Source organism: Phacochoerus africanus, chromosome X (genome assembly GCF_016906955.1).
Source record: "Phacochoerus africanus isolate WHEZ1 chromosome X, ROS_Pafr_v1, whole genome shotgun sequence".
Classification (NCBI taxonomy): Eukaryota; Metazoa; Chordata; class Mammalia; order Artiodactyla; family Suidae; genus Phacochoerus; species Phacochoerus africanus.
In genome coordinates this window covers 35,122,122-35,146,371 of record NC_062560.1, presented here as the reverse complement: position 1 = coordinate 35,146,371, position 24,250 = coordinate 35,122,122, and positions in this window count along the sequence as shown.

The following is a 24,250-nucleotide window of genomic DNA, read 5'->3' as shown; positions in this document are numbered from 1 at the left end:
CTCTATATATGGAAGCTTAAGGACAGAGAGAGAGAAAGTGAAAATGATCATGAAAGAAAGAGAGAATGAAAATAAAGTTCCAGATATGCAAGACATATATGACATAACTCTAAGAAATCTTTACTAGTTAACATACACTTTGTGTCCTTATAACAGGTCCTACTACAGGGATTGAGCTCTCCAGAGCTCTGTGGATTCCATTTAATCAAGACAGAACATGTTGGCTATGGCTTATTCCCTTCCTCTCTCTCCCTCTCTCTCTCTCTCACACACACACACCTCTTTATCTCTTGCTTATGGCAGCATGCTCCCCAAATCCCACAATGATCGCCATCATCACAATTCTTCCCTCAAATTCTTGCTCTGCCGAATTTCACCTGAGAAGAAAACAACAGAGCACCTCTAGAGAATAGTAGGATATGGTATGTCTATCACTTTCCAATTTGTAGGATAAACATGCAAACCGTCCTTACTAAAAGGGCAAAAGCAGGGCCAGTTCTTCTCTCATTCTGCATATGTTTGACACATCAAATCAAATTAAAAGAAACATTAAGATCAGCTAGAAAAGAAAAATTATGTTACTCGAAATAGCAACAACAACAACAATAAAAGACAAAAGACAAAAAAAAAAGGAGTTCCCATCGTGGCGCAGTGGTTAAGGAATCCGACTAGGAACCATGAGGTTGTGGGTTCGGTCCCTGCCCTTGCTCAGTGGGTTAACGATCTGGCGTTGCTGTGAGCTGTGGTGTAGGTTGCAGACGCGGCTCGGATCCCGCGTTGCTGTGGCTCTGGCGTAGGCCGGTGGCTACAGCTCCGATTCAACCCCTAGCCTGGGAACCTCCATATGCCCAAGAAATAGCAACAACAACAACAACAAAGACAAAAGACAAAAAAAAAAAAAGAAAAATTATGTTACTCGAGAGCAATCTTAGCCTGAAAGAGACTTTTCTATATCTTCCCTAGGGCCAAGTAGTTGGGAACAAAATTGGCAAGAAGAACATGAGATTTTAATTTGGCTGTCATTGTATAACCATCTGGTTCTAGCCATGCAAAAACAGACCTTTCAAAGGCCCAAGACTTGGGAAGTTGGATCAATTCATTTTGGCCCAGAGCCTATCAGGAAAATTTGTTCTGTATCATGTCTTTGATCTGGCGTCCTTTGGTATAATGGAGGGGAAACAGAGTCCCACAGGGACCTCTATTCCAAAAGACCACCCTAGCCATGGGTCTTTAAACTGACACACTGGCCTCTCCTTGGGATTAATCCCTAAGAAGAGTGAATTTCCTGCACCCCTGCTTTGATTAGATTCCTCAAATTCTTAGCTTTTTCAGGAAGGGAGTAATAAGACACTTCCTAGTCAGACCCGAGCAGCTTCTGATATTTTCCCATTTCTCTACTTGTAGGCCCCGGGAGATAATACAACCTTCTTCCTTGCCACTGCCCACACCAGCAACCCAATTTGAAGGTGCTCATCCAGCCCAATTCAAAGATGCCATATTTGCCTCTAGAAGTGCTCTGATCAGTATGATAGGAACTAACCACATGTGGCAACTGAGCCCTTGAAAAGTGACTACTCCAACTGCAATGTGCTGTAAGTATAAAATATACACTGGATTTCAAAGACTTAGCTCAAAAAGAAGCATGTAAAATACCTCGTTAATTTTTTATATTAACTGCTGCTTGAAGTTTTAATTTTTTGGATATATTGGATTACATAAAATACATAATTAAAATTAATTTCACCTATTGTCTTTACCTTTTGTAATGCGGACTAAAAATTTTTAATTACATATATGGCCTGCACTTGTGGCTAATATTATATTCGTAGTGGACAATGCTATTTTAGACCCTCTTAGTTCTAACAACTAGATACCCCCTTCAGAATTTTGTTTTTTCTTTTTTGGCTGTCCTCCAGCATATGCAGTTCCCAGGCCAGAGCCACAACTGCCACACCTGCGGCAACACTAGATCCTTAACCCACTCTGCCTTAGCCCACTGTGCCAGGGCCAGGGAATCAACCAGTGTCCCAGCACTTCAGAGACGCTGCCAATCCTGTTATGCCACAGTGGGAACTCCCCTTTTCAGAAACTGTATCTTTGAGTGACAAACTAACTTTGTATCAGGTAGACCTGGATTCAAAAGTTTCCTAGTTCTGCCACTGCATATGACTTCAGAACACTTAGTTACCTAGTTGGGTCTTGGTTTATTTATTATTAAAATAGGACTATTAAAACCTACCAGTTGGGGGAGGCAGAGCAAGATGGCGGAGGAGTAAGAGGTCGCACTCACCTTCTCCCACAAACACATCAAAAAAACACATCTACGTGTAAAACGACTCACACAGAACATTACTGAATGCTGGCAGAAGAACTTAAACCTTCAAATAGGGCAAAAAACTCTTGACATAACTGGGTATAACAAAAGAAAAAAAAGAGAAAAGGAATCAGGACAGGACTAGCATTTCCAAGAGGGAGCTGTGAAGGAGAAAAGGAACCCACCTCCTGGGAAGCCACCGAACTGACGAAAGATCAGCCGAGTCAGTGGACCTCAAAGTTGCTGAGAAAAGCATAGCAGCTGGACTGAGAACAGCAAAGCAGAGTGAGAGCCGCACAGACCATCTGAATCACTGGCCTGGACACCACAGCCTGGGATGCTTGGGCAGGGGCTGGGTGCTGAGACTCAGGCTCCAGAGGTCAGTCCTGGGAGAGGACTGGGGATGGCACGAGGGGCTAAGGAACAGTGCACCATGGGCAGGGGAGCGGTACGCCACAGGCTGAGGAGGGGAATGCTATAGCAGAGGGAACCCAGGAGAAGGTCCAGACCCACAGGAGAGGCAAGGCGCCATTGCTGGGGGGGGGGAGAGGAGGAGGGGCAGGTCACCATAGGAAACTCCCTGCGCTGGAGCATGCGCATGCCCATAGGTTTAGAGGGTGGGGTTGGCTCTGCAGGGCAGAGAGATGTCTCTTGCTCATTTAGGGGAGATTAGGCGCTTCTTGTGCAGGCTACTAGTGGCCAGGCACCCACTGTTTGGACTAAGGGCATAAGGGGGCTAAGTGCGAAGTGGTACCTCTTGCACTACCTACAGGTGGCAGGGACAGACCACGGCGGTCATCTCAGAGGCCAGAGGGAGGTGTGGCTTGCCACCACTGGGGGCCTATGAGTGGGCTCCATCAGCAACCCCAGTCACCTCAGGGGTTGCCAAAAAGAAAAAGAGGGTATTGCAACCAAGCACCATACGCTGTTGCTCTCACTCCCCTGGGAACACACCCATCCTGCAGCTGCCACTGCCAAATGCTCTGGGTGACACCCACACACTTGGTCACTGTCCCTTCCCAAGACCCTACAACTAGAGAAACTGGTGCAGCACCTCCTGCATGGGCTAAGGGGGATAGGGTGCTTCTTGCATGGTCTGCAGGCAGCAGGGGCAAACCACCACAGTTATCTCTGATTCCAGAGGTGGGCATGGCCCACTGCCATTGGAGATACCTGAACAAAAATCACTTGCAGCCCCTTTCACCTCAAGGGCACCACAGAGGAGGGCACTGTGACAGAATACCACCAGTTGGTGCTCTCACACCCCCAGGAACATACCTGCCCCGCTGGTGCCACTGCAAAATGTTCTGGGCAGTACCCACACGCCTGGTCTCTGTTACGTTCCAGGATCCTGCAATGAGGAGCACCCTTTACAACACCTAATATGTGGGCTAAGTGAGATGGGTTGCTTCATGCATGGTCTACAGGTAGTGGGGGAAAACTATCACAGTTATCACTGACTCTAGAGATGGTCATGGCCTGCTCCCAATAGGGGTCCCTGAACAGGCACCACATGCAGTTCCAATAACCTCAGAGGAGGGCACTGCAATCAAACACAAGCTGTTGCTGCTCTCACTCCCCTGGGAACTCACGCACCCTGCTCTTGCTACTGCCAAATGCTCTGGTCACCTTGAAGATCTGCCTAGAGCTTATTACCACTCCCCAGGGCCCTGCAACTAGGAGTAGCCTGTGACACCTTCCTGCAGGTCCTTGCTGCTGTTGAGAGCCCAATGACCAGGCACTGACTTCTGGCCCTACCCATTGCCTCCTACTCCCTGAAAACACACTGAGCATCCTGGGAACAACAGCCTGCTCACACCAAAGAAAGAGACAGAAAATATTCAAACTTCCACATCAAAAATAAATAGCATCTCCCCCCAAAATACAAAGGGGTACTCTTGCATAGAAGTAGCCTTATAAGACTACAGTTTGGCTTCCCCAAACTCACAGAAAAAGAAAAACACAAGCAAGATGAAGAAGCTCAGAAGCTCATTCCCAGTTAAAGGACCAGGAGAATTCACCTAAAGCAGTCAACAATGAAATGGACCTTGGCAGTCTAACAGACTTTGAGTTCAAAAGGGAGATAGTGAAAATACTGAAGGAATGAAGAGAGGATATGAACAGTAATGCAGATTCCTTTAGAAAGGAACTAGAAAATATAAGGCGGAGCCAAGAAAAACTAGAAAACTCATTTGCAGAGAAGCAAACTGAGCTAAAGGCAATAAAGAGCAGAATGAATGATGCAGAGGAACGAATTAGTGACACTGAAGATAGAAAAATGGAAATCACCCAAACAGGACAGCAGACAGAAAACCAAATGAAAAAACATGAAAGCAATATCAGAGACCTATGAGATAATATAAAGTGGGCCAATCTATGCATAATAGGAATTCCAGAAGGAGGAGAAAAAGAAAAGGGGATTGAAAATATATTTGAAGAAGTTATGGCGAAAAACTTTCCAAATCTAAAGGATACTGACATCAAGATGCAGGAAGCACGGAGGGCCCCAAACAAATTGAACCCAAATAGGCCCACAACAAGACATATTATAATAAAAATGGCAAATGTTAAAGATAAAGAGAGGATTCTAAAGGCAGCAAGAGAAAAGCAAAGCATTAATCATAAGGGAATCTTCATAAGGCTATCAGCTGATTTCTCTACAGAAACACTACAGGCCAGAAGAGAGTGGCAAGATATATTTAAAGTGCCGAAAGGAAAAAATTGCAACCTAGAATACTCTATCCAGAAAGAATATCATTTAAAATAGAAGAGGAAATAAAGAATTTCTCCAACAAACAAAAGCTAACAGAGTACAGCAATACTAAATCCATTCTAAAAGAAATACTGAAAAGGCTTCTATAAATTAAAAAAAAAAGAGAGAAAAGAAGAATTAGGATGGAGGAAACCACAATCGGAAAGCAATAACTCAAATAAGCCAGCATAAAGATCTAAACATGAAGATGTCAAAAAAAAAAAAAAAAAAAAGACATCATAGTCATACAATGTGGGGAAGGAAAGTAAGAAAATACGGATTTTTTTTTGTATTTTAATAAGGTGTTTAAGCTTATATGACTATCAGGCTAAAGCAAGCAGATATAGGAAGGGGTTAACATATTTAAAAAACAGGGCAAACACAAATCAAAACCGAACATTTACTTTCATAAAATCTGAGAAGAAAAGTACTCAAGCATAAAATAAATGGAAACCATCCAACCCAAAAGAGAAAAGAAGAAAAGAGAAACATAACATCAACTGGAAAACAAGGTTTAAAATGGCAATAAATACGTATCTATCAATAATCACCTTAAATGTCAAGGGACTGAATGCTCCAATCAAAAGACACAGAGTGGCAGATTGGATAAAAAAGCAAAAACCTTCAATCTGCTGTCTACAAGAAACTCACCTTAGAGCAAAGGATGCATATAGATTGAAAGTGAGGGGATGGGAAAAGATATTTCATGGCCAATGGATAAGACAGGAAAGCAGGAGTTGCAATACTCATATCAGACAAAATAGACTTTAAAACGAAGGCCATAAAGAAAGACAATGAAGGACATTATTTAATGGTTAAAGGATCCATTCAAGAAGAGGATATTACAATTGTCAGTATATATGCCCCTTATCTAGGAGCACCCAGATATCTCCAACAAATACTAACAGATATAAAAGGAGAAATTCATGGGAATACAATCATAGTAGGAGACATTAACACCCCACTCTCATCAATGGACAGATCCTCTAGACAGACAATCAATAAGGCAAAAGAGATCCTAAAGGACACAATAGAAAAGTTAGACTTAATCGACATTTTCAGGACATTTCATCCCAAAAAATCAGAATATACATTCTTCTCAAGTGCACATGGAACATTCTCAAGAATTGATCACATACTGGAGCACAAAGCTAATCTCAACAAATTTAAGAGTATAGAAATTATTTCAAGTATCTTCTCTGACCACAATGGCATGAAACTAGAAATCAACCACAGGAAAAGAATGAGAAAAAAAACTGACTACATGGGGACTAAACAACATGCTACTAAAAAATCAATGGGTTGATGAGGAAATCAAGAAGGAAATTAAAAAATACCTCAAGACAAATGATAACGAAGACACATCCACTCAAAAAATCTATGGGATGCCACAAAAGCAGTGCTCAGAGGGAAATTCATAGCAATACAGGCACTCCTCAAAAAAGAAGAAAAATCTCAAATCAACAACTTAACTCAACAACTAAATCAATTAGAAAAAAGAAGAACAAAAAAATTAAAGTCAGCAGAAGGAGGGAAATAATAAAGATCAAAGAGGAAATCAATAAAATAGAGATTAAAAAAATACAAAAAATCAATAAAATTAAGAGGTGGTTCTTTGAAAAGGTAGACAAAATTGACAACCCTCTGGCTAGACTCACCAAGAAGAGAGAAAAAACCCAAATAAACAAAATAAGAAATGAAAAAGGAGAAGTCACAATGGATACTACAGAAATACAAAAAATCATGAGAGAATAATATGAACAACTGTATGCCAACAAATTTGACAACCTAGAAGAAATGGACAACTTTCTAGAGAGCTACAGCCTGACAAAACTGAATCAAGAAGAAATAGATCAACTGAACAGACCAATCACTAGAAATGAAATTGAATATGTCATAAAAAACACTCCCTACAAATAAAGGTCCAGGACCAGATGGCTTCACAGGTGAATTCTACCAAACATACAAAGAGGAACTTATACCCATTCTCATTAAACTTTTTCAAAAGGTTGAAGAAGAAGGAACACTACCAAAGACATTCTATGATGCCACCATCACCCAATTCCAAAAACAGACAAAGATACCACCAAAAAAGAAAACTACAGGCCAACATCTTTGATGAACATAGATGTAAAAATTTTCAACAAAATTTTAGCCATCCGAATCCAACAACATATAAAAAAGATCATACACCATGACCAGGTGGGATTCATCCCAGATTCAAAAGGATGGTTCAACATACACAAATCAATCAATGTCATACACCACATTAACAAACGAAAAGTCAAAAACCACATACATGATAATCTCAATAGAGGCAGAAAAAGCATTTGACAGAGTCCAACATCCATTGATGATAAAAACTTTTACTAAAGTGGGTACAGAGGGCACCAACCTTAAAATAATAAAATTATGACAAAGCCAAAGCAAATAGAATACTCAATGGAAAAAAAGCTGAAAGCTTTCCCACTAAAATCTGGAACAAGACAAGGATGCCCACTCTCACCACTGTTATTCAACACAGTATTGGAAGTCCTAGGCACAGCAATCAAACAAAAGAAACAGAAGGCCCAGCTAGCCACACAAGCCCTCGGGGGGTGCCGAGCTCCAGCGGATCAGCTGCATAGGACTGCCAGCTCCAGGCAGGACCCCCAGCAGCCCAAAAAAGCTGCAACAGCCTGGCCAGGCCGTGAAAAGATCTGCCTAATTCTCTGACGGTCTTTCCTAGTCGGGCTGCCCTGGGGAGGAGCCTCTTGGGTTGGCAGCAGCCCAGCTAGCTTCCCAAGCCCTCAGAGGGTGCCAAGCTCTTGCAGATCAGCTGCATAGGACTGCCAGCTCCAGGCAGGACACCCCACAGCCCAGAAAAGCTACAATAAGCTTGGCCAGACTGTGAAAAGATCTGCCTACATTCTCAGGCTGTCCTTCTGAGTTGGGCTGCCCTGGGGAAGAGCATCTTAGGTTCTCAGTGACCCAGAGAGCTGATCCAGCCCGTGGGGGGTGCTGCACTCCTGTGGAACAGCTGCCAAACACCGCCAACCCCCTGCAAGAACCCCACAGCCTAAAAACACCAGAGCAAGCTCTGCCTGACCAAGTGAAATCTGCTCCCAACGTAGTGTGGACCTCCCAGTCCTGTCTGCCCTCAGGAAGTCCTCCTTTGCTGCAAAGAGACCCTGTTAGCCCCACCAACACTCCAGAAAAACCACACTGCCTCAAAAAAGACTGACCCACAATGCCAGCCCTCAGGAAACATTCCATGGCAGTGAAAAGGCAAACACTGCCCGATAATGGAGAGTACAACTCCACCAGGAAAACGAAAACAATAAGCAAGATGAAGAAGCTGAGAAACCACCCCCAGTCAAACCAACAGGAGAACTCACCTAAAATAGTCAACAATGAAACAGACCTCTGCAGCCTGACAGACCTTGAGCTCAAAAGAGAAATAGTGAAAATACTGAAGGAATTAAGAGAAGATATGAACAGTAATGCAGACACCCTCAGAAAGGAACTAGAAAATATAAGGAGGAGCCAAGAAAAACTAGAAAACTCATTTGCAGAGATACAAACTGAAATAAGGGCAGTAAAAATCAGAATGAATAATGCAGAAGAACGAATCAGTGATGTGGAAGATAGAATAATGGAAATCACCCAATCAGGTCAGCAGACAGAAAACCAAATCAAAAAACAGGAAAGCAATATAAGAGACCTATGGGATAATATAAAGCGGGCCAATCTATGCATAATAGGAATGCCAGAAGGAGTAGAAAAAGATAAGGGAATGGAAAATACATTTGAAGAAATTATCGCTGGAAACTTCCCAAATCTAAAGGATACGGAGTTCAAGATACAGGAAGCACAGAGGGCCCCAAACAAGTTGAACCCAAATAGACCCACACCAAGACACATAATAAAAATGGAAAAAGTTAGTGATAAAGAGAGGATCCTAAAGGCAGCAAGAGAAAAGCAGAATGTTACCTACAAGGGAACCCCCATAAGGTTATCAGCTGACTTCTCTACAGAAACACTACAGGCCAGGAGGGAATGGCAAGAGATATTTAAAGTGCGAAAAGGAAAAAATATGCAACCTAGAATACTCTATCCAGCAAGAATATCCTTTAAAATAGAAGGGGGAATAAAAATTTTTTCCAACAAACAAAAACTAAAAGAATACAGCAATACAAAACCCAGGTTAAAGAAATACTGAAAGGGCTTCTCTAAACCAAAAAGAAAGGAAGGAAAGGGAAGAAAAAAGAAAAGAAAAAAAAAGAAGAAGAAGAAGAAGAGGAGGAACTAGGACTGAGGAAACCACAATCAGAGAGCAGTCACTCAAATAAGCCAGCATACAGATTTAATCATGAACATGGTTCAAACAAAATAAAATTAAAAAGAAAAAAATAAAAAAGAGTCATCAAAATCATAAAATGTGGCCAAGGGATGATAGGAAATAAATAACCCTTTTGTTTGTTTGTTTGTATGTTTCTCTTCTTAATTTTAATATAGTAATGAAGTGTTTGAACTTACAGGACCATTAGGCTAACAGACACAATTATAGGAAGGGGTTAGCATACTTAAAAAACAGGGCAACCACAAGCCAAAAGCAAATATTGCATTCAAAAAAAATGAAAAAAAAACCACTCAAGCAGATAATAACAGGAGACCATCCAACCAAAAAAAAAAAAAAAAGAAAGAATGGAGAACCATAGAATCAACTGGAACACGAGGTTCAAAATGGCAGTAAATAATCATCTATCAATTATCACCTTAAATCTCAGTGGACTGAATGCCCCAATCAAAAGACACAGAGTGGCTGAGTGGATAAAAAGGCAAAAACCTTCAATATGCTGCCTACAAGAAACTCAAATTAGGAAAAAGGATACATATAGATTGAAAGTGAAAGGGTGGGGAAAAATATTTCACGCCAATAGACACAACAGAAAAGCAGGAGTCGCAACGCTCATATCAGACAAAATTGACTTTAAAACAAAGGACATAAAGAAGGACACTACTTAATGATTAAGGGATCCATCCAAGGAGAGGATGATACTATCGTCAACATATATGCCCCAAATATAGGAGCACTGAGATACATACAACAAATATTAACAGACATAAAGAGAGATACTGATGAGAATACAATCATAGTAGGAGACCTTAATACTCCCCTCACATCAATGGATAGATCCTCTAGACAGAAAACCAGTAAAGCAACAGAGATCCTAAAGGAAACAATAGAAAAGTTAGACTTAATTGATATCTTCAGTACACTACATCCAAAAAAATCAGAATACACATTCTTCTCAAATGCTCATAGAACATTCTCAAGAATCGACCACATATTGGGGCACAAAGCTAACCTCAATAAATTTAGGAGAATAGAAATTATCTCAAGTATCTTCTCTGACCACAATGCCATGAAATTAGAAATCAACCATGGGAAAAGAAATGAGAAAAAACTGACTATATGGAGACTAAACAACATGCTACTAAAAAAACCAATGGATCAATGAGGAAATCAAGAAGGAAATTAAAAACTACCTTGAAACAAATGATAATGAAGACACAACCTCTCAAAATCTATGGGATGCTGCAAAAGCAGTGCTCAGAGGGAAATTTATAGCGATACAGGCCTTTCTCAAAAAAAAAACATGCCAAATTGACAACTTAACCCTCCACCTAAATGAATTAGAAAAAGAAGAACAAAAAAGACCTAAAATCAGCAGAAGGAAGGAAATTATAAAGATCAAAGAAGAAATCAATAAAATATAGATTCAAAAAAACAATAAACAATATTAATAAAACCAAGAGCTGGTTCTTTGAAAAGGTAAACACAATTGACAATCCCCTGGCCAGACGCACTAAAAAGAGAAGAGAAAGAACTCAAATAAACAAAATAAGAAATGAAAAAGGATAAATCATAACGGATACTGCAGAAATACAAAAATCCATAAGAGAATACTATGAACAAGGCAACAAGTTTGACAATCTGGAAGAAATGGACAATTTTCTAGAATCTTACAGCCTGCCAAAACTGAATCAAGAAGCAGCAGACCAACTGAACAGACCGATCACTAGAAATGAAATTGAAGAAGTCATAAAAACACTCCCCACAAATAAAAGTCCAGGACCAGATGGCTTCACAGGCAAATTCTATCAAACATATAAAGAGGAATTGGTGCCCATCCTCCTGAAACTCTTTCAAAAGGTGGAAGAAGAAGGAATACTCCCAAAGACATTCTATGATGCCACCATCACCCTCATTCCAAAACCAGACAGAGATACCACCAAAAAAGAAAACTATCGCCCAATATCATTGATGAATATAGATGCAAAAATTCTCAACAAAATCTTAGCCAACCGAATCCAACAACATATCAAAAAAATTATACACCATGACCAGGTAGGGTTCATCCCAGGTTCACAAGGATGGTTCAACACACGTGAATCAATCAACATCATACACCACATTAACAAAAAAAAAAGTCAAAAATCATATGATCATCTCAAGAGACACAGAAAACACATCTGACAAAGTCCAACATCCATGTATGATCAAGACCCTCGCCAAAGTGGGTAGAGAGGGAACATTCCTGAATATAATCAAAGCCATTTATGAGAAACCCACAGCAAATATAATATTCAATGGGGAAAAACTGAAAGCCTTCTCACTCAAATCTGGAACAAGACAGGGATGCCCACTCTCACCACTGCTCTTCAACATAGTTTTGGAAGGCCTAGCCACAGCAATTAGACAAACAAAAGAAATAAAAGTCATCCATATGGGAAGAGAAGAGATCAAACTGTCACTGTATGCAGATGACATGATACTATACATAGAAAACCCTAAGGACTCAACCCAAAAACTACTTAAACTGATTAACAAATTCAGCAAAATAACAGGATATAAGATTAATATTCAGAAGTCAGTCGCATTTCTGTATACTAACAATGACATATTAGAAAAGGAATACAAAAATACAATACCTTTTAAAATTGCACCTCATAAAATCAAATACCTCAGAATACACCCGACCAAAGAGGTAAAGGACCTATATGCCAAGAACTATAAAACTTCAATCAAGGAAGGTAAAGAAGAAGTAAAGAAATGGAAAGATATTCCATGTTCCTGGATTGGGAAAATCAATATTGTAAAAATGGCCATACTACCCAAAGCAATCTACAGATTCAATGCAATCCCTATCAAACTACCCAGGACATTTTTCACAGAACTAGAAGAATCAATCCAAACATTTATATGGAACAACAAAAGACCCAGAATCGCCAAAGCAATCCTGAGGAACAAAAACAAAGCAGGAGGCATAACTCTCCCAGACTTCAGGCACTATTACAAAGGCACAGTCATCAAGACAGTGTGGGACTGGTACCAAAACAGACAGACAGACCAATGGAACAGCATAGAGAACCCAGAAATAAACCCTGACACCTAGGGTCAATTCATCTTTGACAAGGGAGGCAAGAACATAAAATGGGAAAAAGAAAGTCTATTCACCAAGCATTGCTGGAAAACCTGGACAGCTGCATGCAAAGCAATGAAACTAGAACACACCCTCACACCATGCACAAAAATAAACTCAAAATGGCTGAAAGAGTTAAATATACAACAGGACACCATCAAACTCCTAGAAGAAAACATAGGCAAAACACTCTCTGACATCAACATCATGAATATTTTCTCAGGTCAGTCTCCCAAAGCAATAGAAATAAGAGCAAAAATAAACCCATGGGACCTCATCAAACTGAAAAGCTTTTGCACAGCAAAGGAAACCAAAAAGAAAACAAAAAGACAACTTACAGAAAGGGAGAAAATAGTTTCAAATGATGCAACCGACAAGGGCTTAATCTCTAGAATATATGAACAACTTATACAACCCAAGGGCAAAAAAGCCAATCAATCAATGGAAAAAGGGGCAAAAGACCTGAATAGACATTTCTCCAAAGAAGAGATACTGATGGCCAGCAAACACTTGAAAAAATGCTCAACATCGCTGATTATAAGAGAAATGCAAATCAAAACTACCATGAGATACCACCTCAACCAGTCAGAATGGCCATCATTCATAAATCCACAAATAACAAGTGCTAGAGGGGCTGTGGAGAAAAGGGAACCCTCCTGCCCTGGTGGTGGGAATGTCAACTGGTACAGCCACTATGGAGAACAGTTTGGAGATACCTTAGAAATCTATACATAGAACTTCCATATGACCCCGCAATCCCACTCTTGGGCATATATCTGGACAAAACTCTGCTTAAAAGAGACACATGCACCCGCATGTTCATTGTAGCGCTATTCACAATAGCCAGGACATGGAAACAACCCAAATGTCCATCGACAGAGGATTGGATTCGGAAGAGGTGGTATATATACACAATGGAATACGACTCAGCCATAAAAAAGCATGACATAATGCCATTTGCAGCAACATGGATGGAACTAGAGACTCTCATACTGAGTGAAATGAGCCAGAAAGACAAAGACAAATACCATATGATATCACTTATAACTGGACTCTAATATCCAGCACAAATGAACATCTCCACAGAAAAGAAAATCATGGACTTGGAGAAGAGACTTGTGGCTGCCTGATGGGAGGGGGTGGGAGTGGGAGGTATCGGGAGCTTGGGCTTATCAGACACAACTTAGAATAGATTTACAAGGAGATCCTGCTGAGTAGCATTGAGAACTTTGTCTAGATACTCATGTTGCAACAGAACAAAGGGTGGGGAAAAAAATGTAATTGTAATGTATACATGTAAGGATAACTTGATCCCCTTGCTGTACAGTGGGAAAAAAAAAGGTAGAAAAATAAAAATAAATATAAGAAATAGAAATGTATGTGTTTTAAAATGAATAAAACTTAAAAATTGGCTTTATTAGTCACTTCTCATTTATACAATTGTCATATGTGTCTTGTGATTACTATATTGGACATGTGCAAATATAAAATATATTCAACATAAGAAAAAAAAGAAAAGGCATCCAAATAGGAAGATAAGAGATAAAACTGTCTCTGTATGCAGATGACATGATACTATACATAGAAAACCCTAGGACTCAACCCAAAAACTACTTAAACTGATTAACAAATTCAGCAAAATAACAGGATATAAGATTAATATTCAGAAGTCAGTCGCATTTCTGTATACTAACAATGAAATATTAGAAAAGGAATACAAAAATACAATACCTTTTAAAATCGCACCTCACAAAATCAAATACCTCGGAATACACCCGACCAAGGAGGTAAAGGACCTATATGCCAAGAACTATAAAACTTCAATCAAGGAAGTTAAAGAAGATGTAAAGAAATGGAAAGACATTCCATGTTCCTGGATTGGGAAAATCAATATTGTAAAAATGGCCATACTACCCAAAGCAATCTACAGATTCAATGCAATCCCTATCAAACTACCCAGGACATTTTTCACAGAACTAGAAGAAACAATCCAAACATTTATATGGAACCACAAAAGACCCAGAATCGCCAAAGCAATCCTGAGGAACAAAAACAAAGCAGGAGGCATAACTCTCCCAGACTTCAGGCACTATTACAAAGGCACAGTCATCAAGACAGTGTGGGACTGGTACCAAAACAGACAGACAGACCAATGGAACAGAATAGAGAACCCAGAAATAAATCCTGACACCTAGGGTCAATTCATCTTTGACAAGGGAGGCAACAGCATAAAATGGGGAAAAGAAAGTCTTTTCAGAAAGCACTGCTGGGAAACCTGGACAGCTGCATGCAAAGCAATGAAACTAGAACACACCCTCACACCATGCACTGAAATAAAGTCAAAATGGCTGAAAGACTTAAATGTAAGACAAGACACCATCAAAGTCCTGGAAGAGAACGTAGACAAAACATTCTCTGACATCAACATCATGAATATTTTCTCAGGTCTCCCAAAGCAACTTAAAAGCACAAATAAACCAATGGGACCTAATCAATGTAACAAGCTTTTGCACAGCAAAGGAAACCAAAAAGAAAACAAGAAGACAATAGGCAGAATGGGAGAAAATCATTTTGAATGATTCAACTGACAAAGGCTTAATCTCTAGAATATACATGCAACTTGTACAACTCAACAGCAAAAAGCCAACTACCCAATGGAAAAATTGGCAAAAGACCTGAATAGACCATTCTCCAAGGAAGATATACAGACGGCCAACACGCACGTGACAAAATGCTCAACATCCCTGAGTATAAGAGAAACGCAAATCAAAACTACCATGAGATACCATCTCATACCAGTCAGAATGGCCATCATTAATAAATCCACAAATAACAAATGCTGGAGGAGGTGTGGAGAAAAGGGAACCCTCCTGCACTGGTGGTGGGAATGTAAACTGCTACAGCTACTATGGAGAACGGTATGGAGGTACGTTAGAAAACTATACATAGAACTGCCATATGACCCAGCAATCCCACTCTTGGGCACATATCCGGACAAAACTTTCCTTAAAAAAGACACATGCATGCACATGTTCATTACAGCACTGTTCACAATAGCCAAGACATGGAAACAGCCCAAATGTCCATTGACAGATGATTGGATTAGGAAGATGTGGTATATATACACAATGGAATACTACTCAGTCATAAACAAAGAATGAAATAATGCCATTTGCAGCAACATGGATGGAACCAGAGACTCTCATACTGAGTGAAGTAAGTAAGAAAGAGAGAGACAAATACCATATGCTATCAGTTATATCTGGAATCTAATATATGGCACAAAGGAACCTTTCCACAGAAAAGAAAATCATGGACTTGGAGAATAGACTTGTGGTTGCCCAGAGGGAGGGGGAAGGAGTGGGGTGGATCTGGAGCTTGGGGTTAGCAGGTGCAAACTATTGCCTTTGGAATGGATTAGCAATGAGATCCTGCTGTGTAGAGCTGAGAACTATGTCTAGTCACTTATGATGGGGAGCATGATAATGTATGAAAATAGAATGTGTACATGTATGTGTAACTGGGTCACCATGCTGTACAGTAGAAAAAAAACTGTATTGAGGAAATAACAAAAAAAAAGGAAGTAAATGAGAAGGAAAAAAATGTTGAGACCGAAAAATATATATGTATTAATATTGCTAGTTTTGAATTTAGTTTCCCCATTTCTTCCCCTTGGGGAAAATAAAAAAGATAATATTTTGTTTAAAAAAAAAAGCTTACCAATTGTATTTGTATACATGGTACCATTTTATAGATTTGCTGTTCTAAAGTTTAAGAGAGAAAGTTTGTGTACAGCTCAGGGCTTACCAAGTGATAAGTAGATTCTTATTAGCTCTTCTCATCCTAAATCTGTTGTAATTATTATGAATTTTTAATTGAAATATAGCTGATTTTTAATATTGTGTTAGTTTCTGTGTGTACACTATGTATACAGCATAGTGATTTTATATTTTGTAATTATATTCCATTATAGGTTATTATAACACAATAGGTAAATTCCTTGTGCATTACAGCAAATCCTGACTGCTTATCTATTTTGTATAGAGTAGTGTGTATCTGTTAATCCCATACACTGAATTTATCTCTGCCTCTTTGCTCTCACATTTGGTAACCACAAGTTTGTTTTCTCTCTGAGTCTGTTTCTATCTGTTTGAGTCATCAAATGGACTTTTCAAATTTTGAGTCTCCTTAGGGGAGTAATTTCTCCATAAATCTTCTGCAGTTCCTTGTCTCTGATAATAGTGTTCTTTGCACAAGGCTGTTTTCTAAAATGCTCTATCACTTCTTGATTAAAAATTTATTTCCTATAAAGAGTCCAATATATTCAGAAGTCTTGTGAAAATGAAAATAATTTACATGATAAAGAATTTCTTCAGATTTTATTTTATGCTACAGATTTGCTTCCCTATCCAGAAGAAATAGTAATTCTTTTTTCTTTTTATAGGCAGGATAAAACTTAAGCATAAAAATAGTATAATCTTCTTCCCCCAAGAAATTACAGTCAACAAAATTCTCATATCATTACACCCATACAATGAGGATATGGTCAGAAAGGCTACATAAAAGTCATCAGAATAGAAAGTACGCATTAGTCACTGTTTCTTTTTTTCTGAAACTGAAGTTAACACTTTTTAATATGTCACTAACTTTAAAGGAGTCATCAAGTATTACTTTAAAAAGTAGAAATATATCCTGAAAGTATTTTTTATCCATATTTTGATGTGAACTATGTTAGGCTTTTTAGTTTATATTGCATGAAATTTTTACACAGAAACTGGGGAAAAATTAAGCTACACTGTCAATAGTTCTCAGCCCAGTTACTATTTTTGCTGCAGGAAGTACTTAGCATTGGCTTACTGTCTTCCTAGGGCATGTGTGGATCACTCTGCCACTCATAGTGAGGCAGGAGATAGGTAAGTTCCAGGATAGACATTTCTCATCAGCCACTTGCTTATACTTCAAGATAGAAATAACAACAGGAATAGGGCAAATAACTGGACTTTGTCTTCTGTGGACGCTTGAAACAATGGTAATGGCAGGGGCAGAGAGGGGCTGAGCCCTGCTTGGGCAAAAGCGCAAGAGGTCACATACCTCCTATCTTCAGGGCCAGGGAGACCCCCAACTCCACACGTGCAGAAATACTCCGCAGGGTCGGAAAGGGAGGGCGCACCAGGCCATAATAAGTCCTGGTAAGCTTCCCATAGGCCCTTGCTCTGGAATCCATCTCCACCACAAGATGCACAAGCATATCTGGGAGGGCCCTGGGTTCAATCAGGTGTGAGAAACAAAGCCAGATAATTGGCCCGAAGGAAAACAAAGACCTGGAAGAACTGCCCCTATATAAGTGACTTAACCCCCTCCCCCAGCAGGGGTGTCCACACTCCTCTCTGAGCGTGCTGCTTTGCTTCTAAAAGGTGTGCTCTCCCACACGTTGTCCTGTGTCTCTAATAATAAACTTTGCACCTGTTTCTACACTCTTTGCCTCCTTGAAACATTCTTGCTTTCAATGGGGGAGGAGGGGGCAGGAATCCTGGCAGTTCTGCTTTTAACCTCTAGCCCCAGGGGGTCTAGTGGCTAGGATTCCAGTTTTCCCTCAGGCTGCCCAGGTTCGATTCCTGAGCAGGGAATGAAGTTCTGGCTTCAAGCCATCACTCTCTGCGGTCTCTCCTAGATCCGTGTGACTCTGCATGAATGTGTACTGAGTTGACTATTTCTTTGTAAGTGCTTTTAGGTTATATATGTGAGTATGTGTATATGTGTATGTTTGTGTACATGTCTGCTGTTGTATTTCCCTGGCTCAACTCCTAGTTTCTTCTCTTCTGTCCCTGATTTAGTTGAATTTTTAAATTAAGCTATAATTTGCATGCAACAAAATTCATGCTTTTTGATGTCCAATTCCAAGAATTTTGACAAAAACATACAGTTTTGTTAGGCACCACCACAATCAAGATATAAAAGAGTTTCATTACTCCCCAAATGCCCATCTTGTGTTCCCTGGTAGTAAACCTCTCTTCTGTCCTCAGAAAGCTTACCTATTTTCAGTGTCCATAAGAGTTTTGCCTTTTTCAGAATGTCATATAAACAAAGTATGTATGTAGTCTTTGGAACGTGACTTCTTTCATTAGCATAATGCAGTATATATTCATCCACAGTGTTGAATCAGTCAGTAATTCATTCCTTTTTATGAGCAGAATTCCATGATATAGATATAACATTGTTTGTATTTCCATTCATCAGCTGAAAGATATTTGCTTTTGACAGATTTGGGCAATGACAAAAAAGGAAGTATAAACATCCATAGAGAGGTTTTAGAGCGAATATAGGTTTTTCACTTCACCTGAATAAATAACTATGAGTAAAGTTGCTGTTTCATGTAGTAAATGTATGTCAACTTTTAAAGGAAACTGACAAACCATAAGCCAATGTGACTGCCCCACTCTTCACTCCCATCAGCATTAAATGAAAGTTCCAGGTGGTCTGCATCCTTATTGCTAGTGCCTCAATTTTAGACAGCCGAACAGTTGTACAGTGATGGCTCATTGTGGTTTTAATGTGAAATTCTCTACTGAGTAATGATTTTTAAAAAAATTTTTTAAAGGATTATTTTCTCCATTATAGTTGATTTACAGTGTTTTGTCAATTTCTACTGTACAGCAAAGTGACCCAGTCATACATATATACATACATTCTTTTTCTCACATTATCCTCTGTCATGTTCCATCACAAGTGACTGAGCATAGTTCCCTGTGCTCTACAGCAGGGCCTCATTGCATATCCATTGTCAAATGCAAGAGTTCGCATCTATTAACCCCAGACTCCCAGTCCATCCCACTATTGACTAATGATTTTAAGCATATCTTCATGTGCTTTTTTGTCATCCATGTATTTCACTTTTTGGTAAAATGTGTGTTCAAAGCTTTCACTCACTTTTTCTCTCCTTTGTTATTACTGAGAGTTCTTTACGTAGTCTAGATACAAGTTCATTACCAGATATGTGATTTGTAAATATGTTCTGCCAGTCTGTGCACTGTCTTTTCATTCTCTAAATGGAACTTTTCTAAGAACATAAATTATTAATTTTATTTTTTTGTCTTTTTTTTTAAGGGCTGCACCCATCCACATGGAGGTTCCCAGGCTAGGAGTCGAAACAGAGCTTCAGGCACTGGCCCACGCCACAGCCATAGCAATGTGAGATATGAGCCACATCTGTGACCTACACCACAGCTCATGATAAATGCTGGATCCTTAACCCACTGAGAGAGGCCAGGGATCGAACCTGTGTCCTCATGGATCCTAGTCAGATTAGTTTCCACTGAGCCACAGTGGGAACTCTATATAAGTTATTGATTTTAATGAAGTTCAATTTATTATTTTCTGCTTTTATGGATCATGTTTTGGTGCCATCTAAGAAATTTTTGCCTCATCTGAGGTCTCAAAGATCGCCTCCTATGCATTCTTGAGAACTTGTATAGCTCCATTTTTTATGTGTAGTTGTGTGATGAACACTGTGTTAAGTTTTATTTTCCAAAATAAATGAATTAAGTTTTTTCATTTCTATTTTTTGCAGATAGATGTTGTTCACCATTCACTGAAAAGAATGTCCTTCCTTATTGAATGGCCTTTCCTATTTCAAAGTTAAATTGACCATACAGATGTGGGTACATTTCTGCTCTATTCATCTCTATTTCTGTTCCATTCACTTATGTAAAATATTTTTCAGTGCAATACCGTTTTGAATATTCTAGTTTTATAGTAAGGTTTGAAATTAGATAGTGTGAGTCTTCAAATATTGGGTTTTTTTTCACTTTTTTTCAGATATTCTAATTTTGTTGTTGCTGTATATTAGCTTATTAGCTAGCTTATCTATTTCTACAAAAAGTCATGCTTGTATTTTAATTGGAATATTGTTGACTATATAGATCAGTTTTGGGGAAAAGTGACATGACAATATTGAGTATTCTAATCCATGTTGTTTGTTTAGGTAGTCTTTGATTTTTTTTTTTTACTGGGTTTTGTAGTTTTCAATGTACAGATCTTCACACATTTTATAAGATTTATACCTAAGTATTTCATGTGGGATTTTTTGGGGTGCAATCTTAAATGGTATTTAATGTTTTTTCTTTTGTTCAATTGTATACTGCTAGCACTTAGAAATAAAATGGGTTTTTGTATACTAGCCTCATAACCTGAGATCTTATTAAACTCATTTATTGCTTCTAGTAGCTTCCTTGTACACACTTCAAGGTTTTTCTATGTCAACAATTATGTTGTCTGCAAGTAGATATAGTTTTATGTATTCATTTCCCATTTGTGTGCCTTTTATTTACGTTGCCTGCCTTATTTCATAAGCTAGGATGGGCAGCTCAGTGTTAATTAGAGGTGGTGAGAGTGGACATTCTTGTATTGTTGCCAATCTTAGGGTGGAAATCATTCAATCTTCCATCAATAAGTGTGATGCTAGGTGTAGATCTTCTGTAGAAGTTATACATCAGGCTGAGAAAGTTCCCTATCCAATTCCCAATCTGTTAAGATTTCTTGTAAAAATCAAGAATGGCTATTTGAATTTTCTAAATGGTTTTTATAAATCTACTGAGATGCTTTTATATGATTCCTCTTGTTTAGTTTGTTAATATGATGAATTATATCAATTAATTTTTCTAATGATGGACTAGTCTAGCATTCCTAGAATGAACTCCATTTGACCACAGTATACTATTATTTTGTACATTATTGGATTCCATTTTCATATGAATTGTTAAGAACGTTTGTACGTGGAGTTCCCATTGTGGCTCAGCGGAAACCAATCTGACTAGTATACATGAGGAGGCAGGTTTGATTCCTGGCCTCGCTCAGTGGGTTAAGGATCCAGTGTTGCTGTGAGCTGTGGTGTAGGTCGCAGACGCGGCTTGGATCTGGTGTTGCTGTGGCTGTGGTGTAGGCTGGCAGCTGCATTCAATCCCTTACCTGGGAACTTCCATATGCCGTGGGTGCAGCCCTAAAAAGACAAAACAAAACCAAAAAAAGAGTATTTGTGTGTACATTCAGGAAGGATACTGATCTGAAGTTTTCTTGTAATTTTTTGCCTGGTTTTGGTATCAAGTTAATGCTGGCCTCACAGGATGACAGGAAGTATACTTACCTCTTCAATTTCCTGGAACAGTTTGTATAATTTGCTTATTTCTTACTTAAATGTTTAGCAGAATTGATCAGCAAAGCTATCTAAACCTCAATTTTCCTTGTGGGAAGATTCTGACTACAAAATTCAATTTATTTAATAGATAAGGGCTGTAAAGGGTATATATATCTCTTGCTGAGTGAACAATGTTGTTTACAGGTGCACACGTGGTTACTATGGATTTGTTTTGGTAAATTTTTATTTAGGATGTTTGTATCTACGTTCAAACATCAGATTAGCTTGCAGTTTAATTTTACTTATGCTGTTAAATTTATTGGCATAAAGCCCATATTCCAACTTCTAACAACAAAAGTGTGGGGTTTTTTTCCCCCATACCAATCAATTCTTGGACTTTCCAAACCCTAACTGGGCATCCTAATCTTTAATCATGACACAAGTTACCTGGAACTAGAGCAGATCCCACAGATTAAGGATTCAGTCCCACAGGACTGCTACCCTACACCCACTCTTCAAGCACCAACTGCAAATCCAAGTTCTTAGTGGTGCTTCTGTCCAAGAGGCTATATATTGGAGGTTCCTGTGACCTCCTCTATAGGTTTGAGAATTTTCTACAATGGCTTATCGAATTCAGGAAAACAGTTTACTTACTAGATTATCAGTTTATTATAAAATGATAAAACTCAAGAGCAGCCAGATAGAAGCATATCACGGGGCAAGGAAGAGGGGACAGGGCATGGAGCATCATTCTCCCAGTACCTCCTTGTGTCCACTAATCAGGTAGTTGTCTGAACCCCTTCCATTAGGTCTTTTATAGCAGCCTCATTATGACTGATTAAATCATTGGTCATTGGTGATAAACTTAACCTCTAGCTCCTCTCCCTTCTGAAGGTCAGAAGGAAGGGCTAAAAATTACAGTCCTCTCACCACAATGTTGTTTTCCCTGACAACAAATGTCCCATCCTTAGGTGATTTCCAAAAAGTGTCACCTCATTATCATAAACTCACATGGTTGAAAGAAGTTTGTTATGAATAACAAAAGATGCTCCTTTCACCTTTATCATTCCAAAGCTTTTTTTAGAGCTGGGGTAAAACACTATGTATTATAAGAAGAAATTATTCAATGATCCTTACCACTTAGAAAATTACTAGGGTTCAAGACCCACCTGGAGCTTGAGATGAAAACTGAAATATATATTTATTTTATCATAATGTAACGATTACATTCCCTCATCATCTTTTGAGTGAGTATACTGCAGTGATCTGCAGTGATGTGAATGCCCTCATTCCTGACACTGCTAATTTGTGCCTTCTCTTTCCTTCTCCCTTTTTTTATTCCTGATTAGTTTGTCTAGGAGTTTATCTTGTTTAACTTTCTTAAAGATCCTGCTTTGTTATCACTGACTTGACTATTGCTTTTATTTATTTGTGTGGTTTTCTTTCTACCGGCTTCTGCTTCTATTTAAAAAATTCCCTTCTGCTCGACTTGGGATTATTTTGGTTTTCCTTTTCTACTTTTTAGGTTAAGAGATTTGAGGCATTATTTTCTGACATAGGAATTTAATGCTATACATTAACATGTAAGCATTACTTTAGCAATATCCAACAAAGGTTGATATGCTGTTTTTTTGTTTTCATTCAATTTCAAATTATTTTTAATTTCCTTTGATCTCTTCTTTAATCCTTGGGTTTCTTGGAAATGTATAGCTCAACTCCAAATATTTGAGTGTTTTTCTTATTTTTATGTTAATGACTTCTAATGGAATTTTATTATAATCAGAGAACTTATTTTTTAGGATAGGAGTGAGTTCATATTCATTGATAAATTGTGGCCTACAATATGGTCTATCCTTGTAAATGTTGTGTGAACTTGAAAAAATAAATGCTATTAAGGAATATGTTTCTAAAATTACTCTGATGCTGTAATTTTTCTTAACATGAATATGATTTTTTAATTTGTCTATTTTTCTCATCCCAATTATATCAAATATTGCCCAAGAGCTACACCCAGAGAGAATTCTGTGGCTTCTGAATGATGTAAAAAGTTGGCTATTCAAAATATAGGTATTTTTAATTTTTAAAAAGTAAAAAAAAATGAATTCTTGTGGTTAACAAAAAGTGTATACACTCAGACAACACAGACACAAACACAATCAGTGGAGAGTGCCACTAGGAGACCGGACACTGTAAGGAATCCTTGATAGAATGGAAAAGCAGAGGTTATGAGACTGGTTAACTCAAAAAACTTGAAACATCTGCAAAAGAAAACCCCCTCATATTCAAACTCTCAGAACAGGAGCAAATGAAACTGCAGCACCAGGAAAGGTCCTAGGTCAACTGTGACATGAAAAAGCTACCCTGGGGACAACACATTTGTCTTACCCTGCCCTGTCTCTCTCACCTCTACTTTCACTGGGCATAAGCACATTTGACCACCTTTAATCTCCCAAAATTGAACTCTAAATGCACTAAGTTTAAGACAACTGTAAATCTGAACAGAAGGGAAAGAACAAGACAAAGCTACCTCAAAAGGAAAAACATTTGTCTTCCAGTGTCAGAAATACCATCTTTAATCTGACAAA